Source organism: Neofelis nebulosa, chromosome 7, assembly GCF_028018385.1.
Source record: "Neofelis nebulosa isolate mNeoNeb1 chromosome 7, mNeoNeb1.pri, whole genome shotgun sequence".
Taxonomy (NCBI): Eukaryota; Metazoa; Chordata; class Mammalia; order Carnivora; family Felidae; genus Neofelis; species Neofelis nebulosa.
This window is the reverse complement of record NC_080788.1, coordinates 77,531,955-77,550,574: the sequence shown is the minus strand read 5'-3', so window position 1 is coordinate 77,550,574 and position 18,620 is coordinate 77,531,955. Positions and strand designations below refer to the sequence as shown.

General features: G+C 35.4%; 1 long non-coding RNA gene across 2 annotated transcripts in view; it reads right to left on the bottom strand.

Moving 5' to 3' along the window:
- Window positions 1-18,620, bottom strand: part of LOC131517036 (uncharacterized) — a 57,257-nt gene that overhangs the window by 3,604 nt on the left and 35,033 nt on the right. Inside the window, exons 6-7 of one of the 2 annotated variants that reach the window (XR_009264348.1) lie at window positions 8,767-8,877; window positions 1,256-1,469 (exon numbers count right to left, since the gene is read on the bottom strand). This is a non-coding gene — a long non-coding RNA (uncharacterized LOC131517036). Of the gene's footprint in view, window positions 1-1,255; window positions 1,470-8,766; window positions 8,878-18,620 lie in introns of those variants that run through there. The other variant, XR_009264349.1, reaches the window with a different exon arrangement.

Sequence of the window (18,620 nt, the reverse complement as noted above, 5' to 3'; positions counted from 1 at the left end):
TTTTTTTGAGAGAAAACATTAGTAAAATGAGATCAGGAAAGGAATGTTTACTGAGTACCTACTGCCGGCCTGACTGTACAGGCAATTTTACATTGATTTAAAATTTAATACTCACAAACGCATGTGAGGTAGTTCTTACTATACTCACATACTGCCACTCAGAGGTTTAATGAACTTACCAAAGGTCATCCAGCTAATAATTCTAGTTGGCCCCAAGATATCCTCTGTCCACCCCTCTTTTCTCCCTCAAAGGAGATATCCTTACTAAACCTTTTATTATCAATAAATGCTTAAGCTATAGTAAATATTACCCAAATCCTAAATTGTTATCTATTAAGGCAAAGAATGAGGAAACTGTATTCATTTTCTTTATTACTTCTTTATTATTATTATGCATACACTACCATGATATCACAAAAAAAATGTAAATTTGGATTCATTGATTTGTATATTTCAAGACATGTTTTTCACAGAGCTCATAAATTTGGAATCTCTAAAATGATACCTAAAGCTGGTGCTTGTCAGCTTCTGTCATTATCAGATCAGTCTTTTTATAAACTGAATTTCTTGGTCTTGGTTGTGAAGGGCATGTGAATATGACAGTGTCAAGGTCTGACATGGCTGAAGAAAATATGTTTGTTCTGATTTGCTGTGCATGAAAAATATTAATCCCACAACATGTAGGCCTATATTTACAAGCCATTGCAAATTGATGCTCTGCATATTTTGGTCACAGATAATTCTAACATAGTTGAATGTGAAATTGGCCATGCAGTATTAAGAAGATAAAAAAGTAATTGTTGTACATATTTTGTTGTTTGAATTTGACATATTCTACTACTTGACAATTGCTTTATTTTGATAACCTGCCACTGATAAAAAAAAATAAAAACAATTTTCAAGAGTTTATAAAATGTTCTATGCTCTATCTGATTGAAAGACAAGAAAACAATTTCTTTCAAAAGTATAAAATTCCAGATACTACTATTGTAAAAGAATAGATTACGGAAAAGAAGCTATTTTTGAAATAGAGATTGATTTAGTCCTATAGAAAAATAATGACACATGCATCAGAACAGATATGCAAAGATAATTTTATAAACTCATACTCTCAAATAAGAAAAAATGTTAAAGTTTTATCTATGATTTAAGCAAAACTGAAATACAGTATACATATATATTAGATAGAAAATTAAAAGAAATAAAAAACAAAAAGAAAGAGCTCTACTTTTGATAACTTAATCACTGACTAATGTATAATTCATATACTTTTATTGGTGAACAGGAATTCACTTTTTCTTGAAAACACTACTCATTTTCTTTGGTTTCTTTTTTTAAAATTTTGAATATTCAAATATTTTTGATGTATTGAAATAATTTTATCTGTAAATAACATGAATGTTGGCAAGGATGTGGAGAAACAGGAATGCTCTGCATTGTTGGTGGGAATGCAAACTGGTGCAGCCACTCTGGAAAACAGAATGGAGGTTCCTCAAAAAATTAAAAATACAACTACCCTACCACCCAGCAATAGCGCTATTAGGAACTTATCCAAAGGATAAAGGAGTGCTGATTCATAGGGCATGTGTACCCCAATGTTTATAGCAGCTCTTTCAACAATAGCCAAATTATGGAAAGAGCCCAAATATCCATGAAATATTTATTTAATTTTGAGAGGGAATGAGAGAGAGAGAAAGAGGCACAGAGAGGGAGATGCAGGCTCCAGGCTCTGAGCTATCAGCACAGGGCCCAACACAGGGCTTGAACCCACTAACCGTTATCGCGGTGAGAGCATGACCTGAGCCTAAATTGGCTGCTTAACCGACTGAGCCACCCAGGTGCCCGGGTTGATTACCAGTTTTTGACATGAAAATTAGATATTACAGAATTCGACATAACTATAAATGTTTGTTTTATATGAAGTATGTGATTTTTTAAATCAAATCATAATGCAGATGAAAGTATTTAAACTTTATTTCGAAATTTTATTTGTTTTGATTTGCATTTAAAAGAAAATCATGATTCACATAGAAAACTCGGTTCTAAAAGCAACAGTTTTGAATGGCATGCCTCGCAATTTCATGATCCACTTGATCATGATTGATCCACAAATATGGAAGAGGATTCAGAGGTAATTATAGCCAAGTTGAATTATGACAAGTTATAACAATGGGTAAGAACATAATTTTTGAAGTCTGAAAGACCTGAGACTAGAGTTCTGCCTCTCCCATGTAATTACTATTTGACCTTGACATCTTTAAACCTTTTTATTGAGATGAAAATTAGAAATACTAATCATATCTACCCCATAGGATATTAAGTCAGATGATATTTACCAATGGATTAAAGTATGGCACATAATTAGAGTCATGTTAATTTTGAAAGACTATGGGTAAATGGACTCAAACAAATTTAAAGTTTTGCAATGAAATATTCAGTTGTGTCATTTTTAAAATTTGGATAACATGCTAATTTTTGTTAAATTTTCCCTCAAAATTTCAAAACAAATTTCTTCTTTCTATGGCAAGTGATTTAGAAAGTAATAAGTACCGACTTCATCAGGGAAATACAAATCAAAACCACACTCAGATACCACCTCACGCCAGTCAGAGTGGCCAAAATGAAGAAATCAGGAGACTATAGATGCTGGAGAGGATGTGGAGAGACGGGAACCCTCTTGCACTGTTGGTGGGAATGCAAATTGGTGCAGCCGCTCTGGAAAGCAGTGTGGAGGTGCCTCAAAAAATTAAAAATAGACCTACCCTATGACCCAGCAATAGCACTGCTAGGAATTTATCCAAGGGATACAGGAGTACTGATGCATAGGGGCACTTGTACCCCAATGTTTATAGCAGCACTCTCAACAATCGCCAAATTATGGAAAGAGCCTAAATGTCCATCAACTGATGAATGGATAAAGAAATTGTGGTTTATATACACAATGGAGTACTACGTGGCAATGAGAAAGAATGAAATATGGCCTTTTGTAGCAACGTGGATGGAACTGGAGAGTGTGATGCTAAGTGAAATAAGCCATACAGAGAAAGACAGATACCATATGGTTTCACTCTTATGTGGATCCTGAGAAACGTAACAGAAACCCATGGGGGAGGGGAAGGGAAAAAAAAAAAAAAAGATGTTAGAGTGGGAGAGAGCCAAAGCGTAAGAGACTGTTAAAAACTGAGAACAAACTGAGGGTTGATGGGGGGTGGGAGGGAGGGCAGGGTGGGTGATGGGTATTGAGTAGGGCACCTTTTGGGATGAGCACTGGGTGTTGTATGGAAACCAATTTGACAGTAAATTTCATATATTAAAAAATAAAAAAAAATAAAAAATAAAAAATAAAAATAAAAAAAAAATAAAAAAAAAAAAAAAAAAAAAAAAAAAAAAAAAGAAAGTAATAAGTACCCTTCTATTCACACCACAATAAAAAAACAAGTAAATGGGGAGCTCTGGAATATTTGTTCTCTTGTCCAATTGAATTGTAAAAATTTCATGTATGTCAGCCTATGAACTAATTAGTCAAGTAACTTGTGTGCACATTCTTGTTGTCTCTTAGCTTTATTTTCAGACAATGTGCTAATTGTATTTTCCTAGCTGCCTGCTAATCTAATTGTTGCGATATAATAGAATGTCATTTAATAAGTGCATTTTCAGCATCAGATTCAAATTATGTTTGCATACATTTTTGATAACATTAAGCTGTTCCATTTATTCTTAAAGAATTTGAAAGCTTTATTTTTATACTCACTTTGTTTTGTTTCAAATAATGTTGTAACTTGGCAGAGATTGTAGAACTCTTTTCAAAATTTCACTGCATAAACACACTAAGGATTTGAGTAATTTTTATTCCCATGAAAATTATCCCCAACAAAAATAACTTTAACTTTCTTGTCATATTTTTTTCTTTAAATTTCTAGTGATTTTGTAGAAGAATTTCTGGCATAATATATAATGGCTTAACATTTAATATAATATATGTTACTTTATCTTAAACCAGATGAATCTCATTGCTAGATTCTTTACTTTTTTTAAATTTTTAGCAACAATTTTAGCTTTAATAGTAATTATATTTCATTTGAAAAAAGTAATAAAAAAGTTATGAAAAACTATAAAGGTTATAATAACACTATTATAAACAATCATAGAAGAATCTAAAATTTAAAGTAAGTGCTAAAACCATTTCAATACCATGTGTATTAGAGTTCTCCAAAAAATGCAATCAATAGGGTGATTTATAGACACACGAGAGAGAGAGAGAGGGAGAGAGAGAGAGAGATAATAAGGAATTGACTCAAGTGATTATGGAGACTGACAAGTTCCAATATCTACAGGGTAAGCTGGCAAGGTTGAGACCCAGGAGAGCGGATAGTGTAGTTCCAGTGTGAAGGCAGGCAGGCTAGGGTCCCAGGAAGAGCCTACCTTCACTTTGAGTCAGGCTTTCAACTAACTGAATGAGATCTGCTCAGATTACAGAGGGTGATCTGCTTTCCTCAGTCTGCCTATTTAAATATATTCACATCCATAAACAACCTCACAGAAACACCCAAGATAATGTTTGAGCAAATATCTGGGCACCCTGTGGCCCAGTCAAGTTGACACATAAAATTAATCATCACACCATATTATACACAGAGTTTACTATATCATTATTCCCCAGTCCACAACAAAATATGACCCTATGAGTTGAGCCTGCACTCATAGATATGCCTGATCCTCACCTGGCATTAAATTCAGTGCAAAAATATACACACACGCTATAATAGTTTTCTGCTTTCCACAGTTTACAATTCTTGGCATGCAGGGGTCTGAATTTTTTTGGTACCAGTGTAGCATTAAATTATATTCAATGATTCGATGAAAAGTTGCAAATATATGCACAGAGATGACAGAACAAGCTTTTTCTGAAACATGTAAAAAATGAGTTAACCTGGCAAAGCAAGTTAACTAATGGTCTCTGACGTTTTGAATTCAGCATACAACATTCTTGATATATTGTACTGCTTTATCTTATAGTTGAAGTTATTTTCTATTAAATTTTTTACTAACTTTCACAGGATCTGAATCCTCTTTGTACTAATTCCTAGCAGCCACTTTTTGTTCTTACTTATGGGTCACAGATCATTACTTGTAGAAGTAGCACATTGAACATCAACTCTCTAAAATTCTATAAAATCTCTAGGAGACCATCTGGAAAGGAAGAATTTTCCACTTGATAATAAGGAACAAGCATATTCTAAATTCTGGTATAGGAATTTAAATAATCCTCCATTGATAATTTGGTATTAAAAATAAGTACCTGTCTGGAATTCTCTCCTTTTCCTTACCTATTTCCTGTTTTTCCTCCAGTAGGTGGGGTTCTGGGCATATTTGGTCAAATCGTTGTGCCAAATCAGCTGTCATACAGGAGCCCTCTCTGCCCGTTAACTTTCTGGCTTCATACCCTATATTGGCAAGCAGAGTGCTTCTGGACATGTGTGCGTTTTGCCATTTTAATGTCCTTCAAAAGCACATTGATAGAAGCACTCTTTGTGTCTCCCTTTAGAACACAAATTATATTCTTATTTGTCCACCATATTTTTGGCCTTTGATTCTTACCTATGTCCTGAGTGAAATTCATTGAGACCTCCCACCTAGAAGGTCTCATTGCATTTTACTTAGAAGCAAATCAGTTTGACATTTAAACCCAGAACAAGGGTTCTTATCCCTGGGCACCTTGTATATTTATGCAAAATTTTGTATGTATGTGCATGTATACATATTTTCCTGGGTAGAGAGCATACTGTTCACTGAGTCTTAACTGTGTTCTTCATCCCAAATAGGTAAAGCCACTGAACCAGTAGGAAGAACCGAGATTCACTAATTTCTTTTTGTATTATGGTTCTTCAGGGTTCTCCAGAAAAACAGAACCTGTCTCTCTCTCTCTCTCTCTCTCTCTCTCTCTCTCTCTATATATATATATATATATATATATATATATATATGAAAGAGTGAGTTGAAAGAGGAATTTTAAGCAATTGGCACACGTAATACAGAGGCTGGCAAGTCTGAAATTCACAGGGCAGGCTATTATGATGGAAATTCTGGCAAGAGTTGATGATGCAATCTTGAGTTCAAAGGCAGTTTGGAAGAAGAATTCCTTTTCTTTGGGGGACCTCAGTCTTTTCTCTTAAGACCTTCAACTGATTGGATAAGGCCCACCCACATTTTGAGAGTAATCTGCTTTACTCAAAGTCGACTGATTTAAATGTCAATCTAAAACATGCCTTCATAGCAACATCTAAAAAGGTATTTGATCAAAAATTGGGAACCATGGCCTAACCAAGTTGACACACAAAATTAACCATCAAGCCTTTTATGCCCAAGGGCATCTTTCTGAGTACTTGCTTTTAATAGTAGTATTCTGATTCCCAATAAACATTCAATAAATGTTAGCTTTGTATTTGCACATTTCAGCCTGCCTTTGGCTTCAGATCCAAGAGGGGCCACCTACCACACCTTGCTAAGAATAGAATGGACTGCAATTCTTTATCCTAACTGTTCTCCAGTAGCTTGTCTGAACCCCCTTACCTCTGTGCATGCTATAAAACCTGTTTCCTAATGGGTAAAGTCAATAAGATGAACTAGTCAAGTTGAAAGATAAGTAGACAGAAGAAAAATAAACAAGTAAACAAACAAACAAAAGACAGTGCCCATAATGAAAAAACAGCAGTATAAAGAGAAAACAGAGAAACAAATTTAGAGGTAAATCTTTGCTCTTGCCCTCCCAGTTACTAATTGATTTGCTTCTTGAAATAGGACAAAGTCATGGAATCATGAAGACCCAGTTTCCTAAAAATGTATACTGACTAAATTTAAACTAGCTAATCACTGCTATTTAGCAATTGTGTCTTTAGTTTACTATTTATTCCCTATGAAAATAATTCTTAAGGTCAGGAGGGAGGTTAAGAGTAGATATTTTATTTGAAACAATTTTTCTTAAGATGAATATATACTATCTTTGGAGGACCAGCCCTCACTGGGGAAAAAACCTAGAGTAATCACTGTTACAGATAAGGGTACATCATATTTCTCAGGGATGATATGCTGACAAATATTTGAGACTACTGCTGTAGAATCATAGAAGTGTTTATAACTGGAAAAGGCCTCAAAGTCCATAATGCCCAATCTCATCATTTAATAATGAAATTATGATGTCTCAAAGGGATTCAGAGCCTTGCCATAATCACTCAGCTGTAAGAACTGTTTCAAACCTTTTCCATTTTTTTCAAGCTTTTCCTGGCTGCTCTCCTTTCCCTGTCCTTATCTCCTGAAAGTTCACCTCAAAGTCTTAACACCTTTAGCCTTACAGTCTAAATTAAAACTATTATCTTCATTCTACCTTAGCTAAGCTCTCTCTTTATATTCATTTTTTATCTTCCCCTATGCCTCAGAAAAAACTTGCCCTTCCTTTTCGAAGCTAACCCCAGTGAATGATCTTGGTCTTTCTCATCTCCATCTCAAGACCTGAGAACTTCAACATGTGATCTGAGGATACCAACACCTGAAATATCTTTTTTCTTATTTAAAGTTCTATTTTCTGGTCTCCACTTTGATATTACTGAATCAGAATTTCTGAATGGAGGCCAATTTCAGAAGAATCATCATCTTTTAATTTTTTTAATGTTTATTTTTTTTATTTTTGAGAGAGGGAGAAAGAGGGAGAGAGACAGAGAAACAGTGTGAGCAAGGGAGGGGCAGAGAGAGAGAGAAACACAAAATCCAAAGCAGGCTCCAGGCTCTGAGCTGTCAGCACAGAGCCAGATGCGGGGTTCAAACCCACAAACTGTGAGATCATGACCTGAGCTGAAGTTGGATACTCAACTGACTGAGCCATCCAGGCACCCCGAAGAATCATCATCTTTACCCAAACTGTCTAGATACTTATCCATACTAAATACTTGGGAAACATTGCTATCAATAATGTCCACCAATATTTACCTCTTTCTCTAACACATCCAGAAGTTTCCTCTTAGCTGTCTCTGATATTTGACTTCCTTTCCTCAATATGGTCTACAAATTACACTCAGGGATTATTTATAACACCCTAAAATGGCATTAAAATGACCTTTTCCCAGTCTCTATTCTTCCTGACCTCTTAATGGCATAAAAGAATACTCACATCACAAAGCACTGAACTTCTGAAATTTCAAAGTTGGCGAAAGACAAGGGAAAGAAAATGGTAACATAGGCAGGTGACTTTTGTGTTATTCCAGACAATGAGGCCCTGCTCCAAAACAGGCATCAGATGGGATACTTCAACTCACCATCATCTCAGTAGGTCTCACATAGTGTGAACTACTTGCTCACCAAGTGTAAGTCCAGTGTTAAAAATTGTCTTGTACATGCAACATGGTCCCTACATGAAATTCAAGTATGTCTTATGGAGCTGAGAGGGAAGGAAGGAAGGAAGGAAGGAAGGAAGGAAGGAAGGAAGGAAGGAAGGAAGGAAGGAAGAAAGGAAGGAAGAAAGGACCTATTCCAGTTTGTGGGGAAAAAAAATTACTTCTGTTGAATTTTTATAGAAAAACTGTGTGTCAATATATAATATGGCACTTCTGTAAAGTAGTTTTGACTTTGTCATTTTCAACTTATGCCATGAGGAATCATAGATAGATATCATAGATAAGATGAAAATTCACTCCTTAACTAACTATACTGTTTATTAAACCATTTCCTTCCTTAGTCTCAACAAGGTATTCTTGTCTGGGTTTTCTTTTATCTTACTGTTCATTCTTGGATCTTCCAGATTTCTTTCCCTAAAAAAGAAGGTATTTTTAATCCCTTCTTTCTTCCTTCTTCCTTTACTTTCTCTAGCTTCTTCTACCACAGGCCCAACTGTAAAACAAGACCATCATTTAGTTTCTGAATTCACTCCCACCAAGGATAGAAGTCTTCTAAGAGCACCAACTCTACCAATTTAAGTAGATTTGAAATAAAGTCCTGGTTCCTAGGTAATGAAACTTAGTGATCCAGTCACAAATGTCAAAATGCTGTATTGCTACCCCAGATTTCCTTATTAATTTTCAGATCAATTACTTTATTACTTGGGAATATACTGCTAATACCTAGGTCACCTGGAAGTGATAGGAAGTCTCTGTTTCCTCCTATGTTGACCTTGTCCACAGGTTTAGTCTCTGTCTTGAATCTTATTGGGTAGGCTGATTGTTGGCCTATGCTTTCTGTGAGACATTATCAGCTTCTCTAATTTTAAGTTCTATCAAATAGTGAAGCAAAGAAACGGATGAATTGGCCAGTGAGATAGACCAAAACCTAGAGACAGAGTTCCAGTGGACCCAGGTATAGACACTATGGGAGCTGAAAGTAAAAGAAATGGAGGGACGGGGAAACTTATGGAAAGCTCTTATTTTGCAAGAGGTTAGCCTTTAAGGCACTTTTCATTTCATAACTACTATCCAATATTAGACTGAACTTTAATAGTAACTTTTACAATTTATGATATGTTCTCACTTTTATTCAGAAAAGCACACATTTCTATGTTTGAAAATGTCAAAGAATCACTATGAAATTAGTTCTAATCGGATCCTTGCCATTAGCGAAGTGTGAATTCAGCAGCATTCAGAGGAAATGGCTTTCTGAATATAAAAGTTAATCTATCATGCTAAAAGATCATTGAAAACACTATTTTATAAGCCAAATTGATGGCAGCTATATTAACCAAAATATATTTGCAAAGGAAATTTTTAAGAAGTATATCTTTATTTCTGTTAGATGAAAGTATATGCATGTCTCCACTCATACATAAGCAGTTAAAATTATAGAATATTTTATAGTTGTGAAGAACTTAATTATGAAGTCCAGCACTTTCATCTTACAGATAAAAGTACTAAGGCCTAGAAAAGGCAGACTAAATAACATTTCTAATATCTAACTACTGGCATTACTAACTCTAGAGCTCTCCTCCAATGCTATTTAATTTATGCAACAGTTATGTATTGAATACCTTCTTTGTATATCAGGACAATGATAAATGGAAGAATCCTGTTCCCCCAAAGCCCACAGTACAAAGGAAAAATCATTTAACCCAAATGTCAACTCCTTCAGCCACAGTTACCACCTTCCCCTTAATATTTAAATAAATTCACTCAAGCTCCTGTCATGTGTATGTTGGAAATCATTGCCTTCTTTCCCTATTAGCTTCTCTGAAGGTTCATGTTTCTCCTCCCAAACTGACAATTTCCTCCTTTTGATGAATTATCACATTTATGTTTCATCTTTTCCAAAGCACCCATAAATGCAAGACCTTAATATTCATCTTAGTTTCCTAAAAAGTTGGGTACAGTGAAAAGATATTAAATAAGAACTGTACTCTTAAGATCTGTTGGTTGTAATCAATTAAAAAAAAACTCAAATAGTACTAAACTATTTATTCATTCAATAAACAGTGCTTTATTGGTCCAGGCATTGGGAATTAGTAGTGAAAAAATAGTAAAAAAAAATCCCCCTGAATTTTTCTTGGGGGAAACAGATAAGCAAGCAAATAAATAAATATGTATGTACAGTGATCATACTAGAGATAAGACTAGGGGAGAGAAGGGCATAAGGTATAGTTCACCTTTTATTTATTTATTTTAGTTCATCTGTTAGGGGAGTCAAGGAAGAACTTGTTGAAAGGTGGCATTTGAAAAGAAACTTGAAGGAATTGAGGAAGTGAGCAATGAGAACATCTGAAAGACAGGAGTTCTAGGCAGAGAAAACAGCAACAGAGCGACACTGAATTTGAAGAAAAGTAAGGAAGTCAGTGTGAGAGACCAGGAAAGTAGTATATGAGGTCTGGAAGATAACTGAGGTCCATATCAGAGAGCTTTTTAGGCCAAATGAATGTACGTGGGCTTTTACTGATAGTGGAAATTTATGACTAAAGACTGGCTTGGTTTAACTTACATTTTAGGGAATCACTATGTTTACTGAATAGAGAATAGGATGGCAAGAGTAAAAGCAGAGAGGCATTTTGGAGGCTATGGTTATAATCCATGAGAGAGATAATGTGGGTTTAGATTAGGGTAATGATAACAGAAATAATAAAATGGTAAGATTCTGTATACATTTTGATTGAAAAGCTGACAAAATTTGTTAATGGAATACATATGGGTTGTAAGAGAAAAAAGGGAACAACTGGGAGGAAAGAAGTGCCATTTAATAGAATTAGTAAAAAAAAAAAAGTAAAATCAATAGACAAATTAGTAACGAAATATGTTGTGTTTCTATCCACAAATAGTAAACTAACACAAATTAAATTAAGAAAACAATCCCATTTACAAATGCATCAAAAAGAATAAAATATCTAGGAGTATATTTAACCAAAGAGATGAAAAGTTGTGCTCTAATAACTATAAGACACTGATGAAAAAAAATGAAGACAGTACAAATAATGGAAAGATATACCACACTCATGGATTGGGAGAATTAATATTATTAAAATATCAATACTACCTAACATCTATTGATTCAATAAAATCCCTATCAAGATACCAATGATATTTTTCACAGAACTAGAACAAACAACCCCCAAATTTGTAGGACACCACAAAGAGCCTGAATAGCCAAGGCAATCTTGAGGAATATTAAAGCTACAGGTATCATGCTCCCGGATTTGAAACTGTACTACAGTGCAATAGTAATCAAATCAGTATAATAATGGCACAAAAACAGACACATAAATCAATGGAACAGAATGGAGAGCCCAGGAATAAATCCACACATATATGGTCAATACAATAAAGGAGGCAAGAATATACACTGGAGAAAGGATAGTCTCTTCAATAAATGCTGTTGGGAAAACTGGACAGCTATATGCAAAATAATGAAAGTGAACCACTTTCTTAAACCATAAACAAACAAAACCTCAAAATGATTTAAAAACTTAAATCTAAAACCCAAAGTCATGAAACTCCTAAAAGAAAATATAGGCAGTCAGCCCTCTGACATTGGTTTTACCGATATTTTTTGGATTTACCTCCTCAGGCAAAAACAACAAAAGCAAAAATAAGTAAAAGGGACTACATCAAACCAAAAAAACTTTTGCACAGTGAAGGAAACCATTACCAAAATGAAAAGGCAACCAAATAAATGGATGAATATATTCACAAATGGTATAGCCAAAAAGGGGTTAACAACGGAAATATATAAAGAACTCATACAATATCACAAAACAAACAATCCAACTAAAAATATGGGCAGAGAACCTGAATAAACATTTTTGCAAAGAGGAAATGCAGGTGGCCAACAGGCACATGAAGAGATGTTCAACATCACTAACCATCAGGTTAGTGCAAATCAGGTAGATGCAAATCAAAACCACAATGAGATGTCACTTTACATCTTTCAAATGGCTATTATCAAAAAGGCAAGAAATAACAAGTGTTGTCAAGGCTGTGAACCAAAGGCGATCCTCAGATACTGTTGGTAGGGATGTAAATTGGCACAGCCACTATGGAAAACAATATGGAGGTTCCTTAAAAAAATTAAAAATAGAACTACCATTATGTGAAGAAAATGAAAACACTAATTTGAAAAGACATATGCACTCTATGTTCATTGCAACTGTATTTACAATAGCCAAGACATGGAAGCAACCTAAATGTCCACTATATAATGAAATATTATTCATTCATAAAAGAATGAAATCTTGCCATTTGTGACAACATGGATGGACCTAGAGGCTATTATATAAAGTGAAATAAGTCAGACAGAGGAGGACAAATACCATATTTTTTCATTTGTGGAATCTAAGGAAACCAAACAAATGAATATACAAAGGAAAACAGAAACAGACTGATACAGAAAACAAACTGATGGTTGCCAGAAAGGAGGTTAGGTAGGGGGTTGGAATAATTAGGGGAAGGGTTTTAAGAGGTACAATCTTCAGGTGTGCCTGGGTAGCTCAGTCCGGTAAGCATCAGACTCTTGATTTCAGCTCATGTAATGATCTCAGGTCAAGGTTTGTGAGTTCAAGCCCAGAGTCAGGGTCTGTGCTGAGAGCATGGAACCTGCTCTTTCTGTGCCTCTCCCTCTGCCCCAGGTGCACATGCTATTTCTCTTTTTCTCTCTCTTTCTCTCTCAAACTAAATAAACTTAAAAAAAAAAAAAAAGGAGCTACAATCTTCCAGTTATAAAATAAATAAGACACAAGGGTGTAGTGTACAACATAGGGAATATAGTCAATAATATTGTAACAACTTTGCGTGAAAACAGTTGGTAAATAGACTTACTGTAGTGACCATTTCATAATGTATATAAATGTTGAATTACTATGTTGTACACTTGAAACCAATATAATACTGTATATCAATTATCCAATTAAATAAAACAATAAATAAAATTTATAGCAAATGCTGTAGGAGAAGTTTTTGGAAGTGGGGGGAATTAAAAGTTTGGTTTTATTCAGTAAATGAGATTCACTGGGTCATCTAAGTGGAAATCTAGACAAGAGATTTGGAAGCCTTCAAGATCAGTTTATATAGGCCATTTGATCTTAGTGACTACATCAAGTCATCAAAGACTCATCTTTTTCTTTCCATTATTCCATCTCTGTTATTCACAATTACAGTCTTCCTAAGGATGGGTCCCCATGTGATCAAAGGATAACTGCTGTCAGAAATTGAAACTATGTCACCACATGCAGTTGGACAGGCAAGACAATTCTCACAACCATTAGACACAAAGTCTTGAGGCTCTTCTGAATAGATCTTCCCTAAACCAACTCCTGTGCCTCAGAAAATGTCAGGAAACGTGTTGACTGGATTAAGCCTACGTTGTTTTCAAACTAATCACCGTTTAAATGGTATTATGGGATTACCTGATTATTTAGACCAATTTGCTGTCACTACTGGAGGAAGAAGAAAGGTTCATCCAAATGGTTGCTACATAGTCAGGGAAGAGTGGAAGAGATGTTTTAAAGACAGACAATGACCACTATAAATGCACAGAAGAGCAAATGACTTAATATTAAATGCTGGATGCAACCATTCTTACAAGTCCTTTGGCAATTCCCATTCTGGGGAAATCTCACTGGATGTTTTATTTTTATTTATTTACTTACTTAATCATTTGTTTGTTTGTTTGATTGATTGAGGTTCCCCAACTCAAAAAGAGTTCCATGTTGCATAGCCTTTCCTTCAAAATCTTTCTCATATTTCCTCCTCATATTACTTCTCTGGCTCCCTAAACCCCTCTCCCTCATGTTACCACAAGAATATGCAAAATCCCCATCACCTGTCACTTTAGTATGCAGAGAAATTAGCTTCATGCCAGTTTTGCATATATACAAATTCATGAAGGTGGCCTGTTAAATGAAAGACCGTTCACTCTAGTTACGAACTCCTTAGCAGACGAACCTACAGAAATTTGTAGTTTGGGTCTTTTCCCTTTAAACACATGTAAGTTTTCATTCTTCCCCTATCAAGCTCTGTGGGTGAAAGGTAACTATATGGATCTTTTTTAACAGACATGAATTGCCTTTAGAAAAAAAAATAGCAAGATAGGATTATGTGTGTTTATCTGAGAATTTATTGTATTTACTGTTTTAAATAGCTTACCCCTTTTTCACAATAATTATTCAGTGAGTCAAAAACTCTAAATGAAGTATGTACAGAGTGTTATAATAGCTAAACAGAATGGGCATCTAATTCTGCCCAGATGGTGATAAAAACAGGTATTAGGTATCATTTAGACATTACTGAAACTACTATGGTTTCCAAGAGACACAATTGTATTCTAGAAAGATACCTCTAACAGTTACAGAGGAGCAGTTAGGAGGATGCTAAATAAAACTAAATGCCATGCAGGCAGGAAGCTGCAACAATCGTCTAAGAAGCACAGAATAAGGGACTGACCCACAAGAGTGACAGGTTGGAAAGAGGCCCCAGTTCAAAGATAATTATGAAATTGAATTATTATTATGCTGTCTCTCTAATATTTCATATAAAACTCACTATAGCAATATGGGGTGATATTTTTGGAAGCCTTAGAATTTAATAAACTATTTGTTATTTTGCCACATTCTTTTGGATTTTGTTATGTTGTCAACATCTTTTTTTCTTCCTCCATTAACAACACCTGAATTTTGCTTCAAGGGCAATGCTCTTCTCCCATTAGATACAATCTGGTTACAGCAATCAAGAGAATCTGTCTTCTTCCATATTCTTCTCTTTTTTTTGGTGCAAAAAAAAAGTGATTTTATTAAAGCATGGGGACAGGACCCGTGGGCAGAAAGAGCTGCCTTCTATATTCTCCAATTGAGACCAATAAGATAGATCTTCTCTGAAATTTGCCAGAGTGGGAGTGGGAAGGAAGAAATAAGGATGATCACAAGCAGCACCTGATGAGACAGTCTATTTGTTGTTACTCCTACAATTCCAAAAGCTGCTCTGATTCTTATATTTTAGATTTTCCAGACTGTATTTTAAGTAATATATCCTTATATCTCCCTATAACCTCCCAAGAAATTATTTTCTGCCTATATAAGCTAGGATGGGTTTCTATTCCTTATAACAAAAGCAACCTAAATAACACAAAAGTATGCTAAAAACAAATGAGCCAAAATGTAACAGGGATAAGAACGCCAGTCTCCTAATACTTGGTCCAGTAGCTTTCACACCATGTTATGCTACCTGTAAATGCCAAACAAGAGAAAATGTTCTTCAGACATAAAAAATATAGCATCTAATGGAAATGTCTTCTTTAACATTAGAATAAATAATAAGGAAGGATATAATCACCGGTTTAGATCCCACAAGGCAATGGCAAAGAACAACTTGGATATTACACATGTTTTGACTTTATGATAGCACATCCTACCTTAGCCATTTCTGGGGATTATATAAAAATGCTCAGCAAATCTAACACAGTTCTAAGGGTTTGGAAGTAACAGACCACATGCTAACTACTCAGATCTTGTCATCAAAACAATCTGGGAATTTCTGAGCTCTCATTGTTGCTACTGCTACTGCAAAATTCCATGTTGTGGTTTGTGGGTGAATTAAAGAAACTTCAATCAAGACTTTACATTGGAGGTTTTGAAAATAATAAAAAGCCTACTTGAATAAAATTTAAAATAATATTTTTGGTTCATTGAGCACAAGAATAAAATTTAATGGAACCAGGAAGCTCCTTTCTGCTCAGTTTGCCCTCAAGTTTAGGTGATGATCAAACTCCTATGATGGTACCTTGATCTTTCTGGCTTCTTGGGGATGAAGGAATTCTCTAATTTATCTGCTAAGTGGGGAATATGGCTTCCACAATAAAAATCAAACTGAAATTTATAATACAGGAACCATTAGAAGGGGGAGGAAAGATGAATTCAAAGAGAAACAAACCAACAGGCTGAACAATCCTGAAAGCTGACACATATCAGTGCTGAAAACATTGGCAGATCGCCAGAAAATATTTCTGCAGAAGATATTTAAGTTTAGAAGAGCTAACTTTGGAATGAGAAAAGGCAGTTAAGTGGAGAAAAATCAAAACAAAATGGATAGAGGGGAAAAATAGTTAAAATAATCAGAGTTATGTTCAAGAAGAGACACTGACAGTTCCTTTGTTTTAATAAGAAAAATACCAAGAGCAAAAAGTGAAAGTTTCCCTACTTCTTGAAGAATCTCTAAAAATGAAAATCCATTATAAGTAACCAACAACACTGATGCTTTCTCTGATTTAATAGACTGTGGTCTAATTAACAAGACAAATTACGAATACTGGTAAATAAAGTGTAATTTTCTTGACCCTTGCCAAATAGATTTGAAACTATAGGCCATGACCTCCCATTGATCTATTCTCCAAAATCCCTTTGGTAAAGGTGAACTTTTTGTTTTTCCTCATGAAGCCATTTTATTTAGATTCCAAACAAACCAGAGAAGAGGAGACCACAAATTAATCTGGTCACTTGGGAGCTGGGAACCTAAAGTTTCTGGCTCCTGCCAGCAGGAGCTGCAGACACGGCCAGGTTCTGGGTCCTTCAGGCCACCACAGTTCACCCACCGATGTGCCCCGCCCACCTGGGCAGGCCCTGACCTAGGTACCCAGCACAAGTAGGAGACATCTATGGTGCTAATGAGAAGGTGCTGGGTTCCATGAGGAGGGAAGTGATGCTCAGGAGGATAGTCCCGACGTTCTGGGTGGGGTTCTACTGCTCTGAAGGGGGGTCCCTGCTCCAGGGGCCAAGGACCGGGGGTGGAGGACCAAGGATGGAGACGCAACATCTTGCAGATGCTGGAGTGTCACATGTTGGTCAGGAACTGAAAGGTCGGCAGGTAATAAAAGCAGTCGATAGTGAACTTGAGGCATGTCCTGAATTGTCCCCCCCTTGCAGTAGATATTGGGGGACCCAAAGATGGCCACCTCTCAACTGTACACTTTCATCCTGAAGGTCACCTGGAAACCCTCAATGTCCTGCGGCCCCTTGAACTTGAGCAGCTGTGCCTTCTGTGAGCCAGCCACTAGCAGTCTTAGCAGAAAATTACTTGTCTACCCAATGCAAGATGGCAGGACAGCAGTTCAGTATTTCTAGATTTTTTTCTTTAATTATATTATTTGGAAATTTTTATTAATTGAATTACAGAATAAATAATTTTTTAAGGAGATTTTGAATTAATTGAGAAAAGAACTTAACAAAAGATAGTATTTATATACAATCAAGTAACCATAGTATAAAAAGCAGATGAAGGAAACTTCCTTGATGACCAAGTGGAAAACATTTTGATTTCCTATACATTGTTTCCCTTCTATAAAAGATAATTTTGTTTGCATGTTGCTTAACTGGATGGCAATCAGTGTGACAGAGGTGTAGTGGCATGTTATAAATATGTCTTCACAGTCTTTTGGCTTTCATTCCTTAAAAACATTTTATGAGCTGTGTAAAGTTACTTTAATAATTAAACTGTGTAAAAATATAATACTACATATGTAGTTTATAGGTGCATTCAGAGTACAAGTAAATATTTTGATCAAAATTGGAGAATAAAAGTAACTTCTACACGAGAAAACTTTAACAAATTATCATTTGAAAACCTGAATTTGCGTGTGTTTCTTTCTTTATAATTAAACAACTTATGGTCTAATTCCAAAGCTTCAACAGCACATGTTTTGAATTATTGTTCTTTTATTTTTTTTTTTTTAATTTTTTTAACGTTTTATTTATTTTTGAGACAGAGAGAGACAGAGCATGAATGGGGGAGGGTCAGAGAGAGGGAGACACAGAATCTGAAACAGGCTCCGGGCTCTGAGCTGTCAGCACAGGGGCCCGATGCGGGGCTCGAACTCACAGACCGCGAGATCGTGACCTGAGCCGAAGTCGGCGCTCAACCGACTGAGCCACCCAGGCGCCCCAGAATTATTGTTCTTTTAAAGCATTCTTCTATTCCCAAATAATCTTTAACATTGCTCTATCATATGTATGAATCTGAATGCAATATTTAATAACTACTGTCATCTATGTAAGCATATGTCTATCAGAAAAATATGGGGTAACTAGAATTTACCATCCCTACCAGTTATATTTCTACAAGATATCGATGACCTATGCATCAAATCTATTCACAAATAAGCAATGTTTATTTATTTTGAGA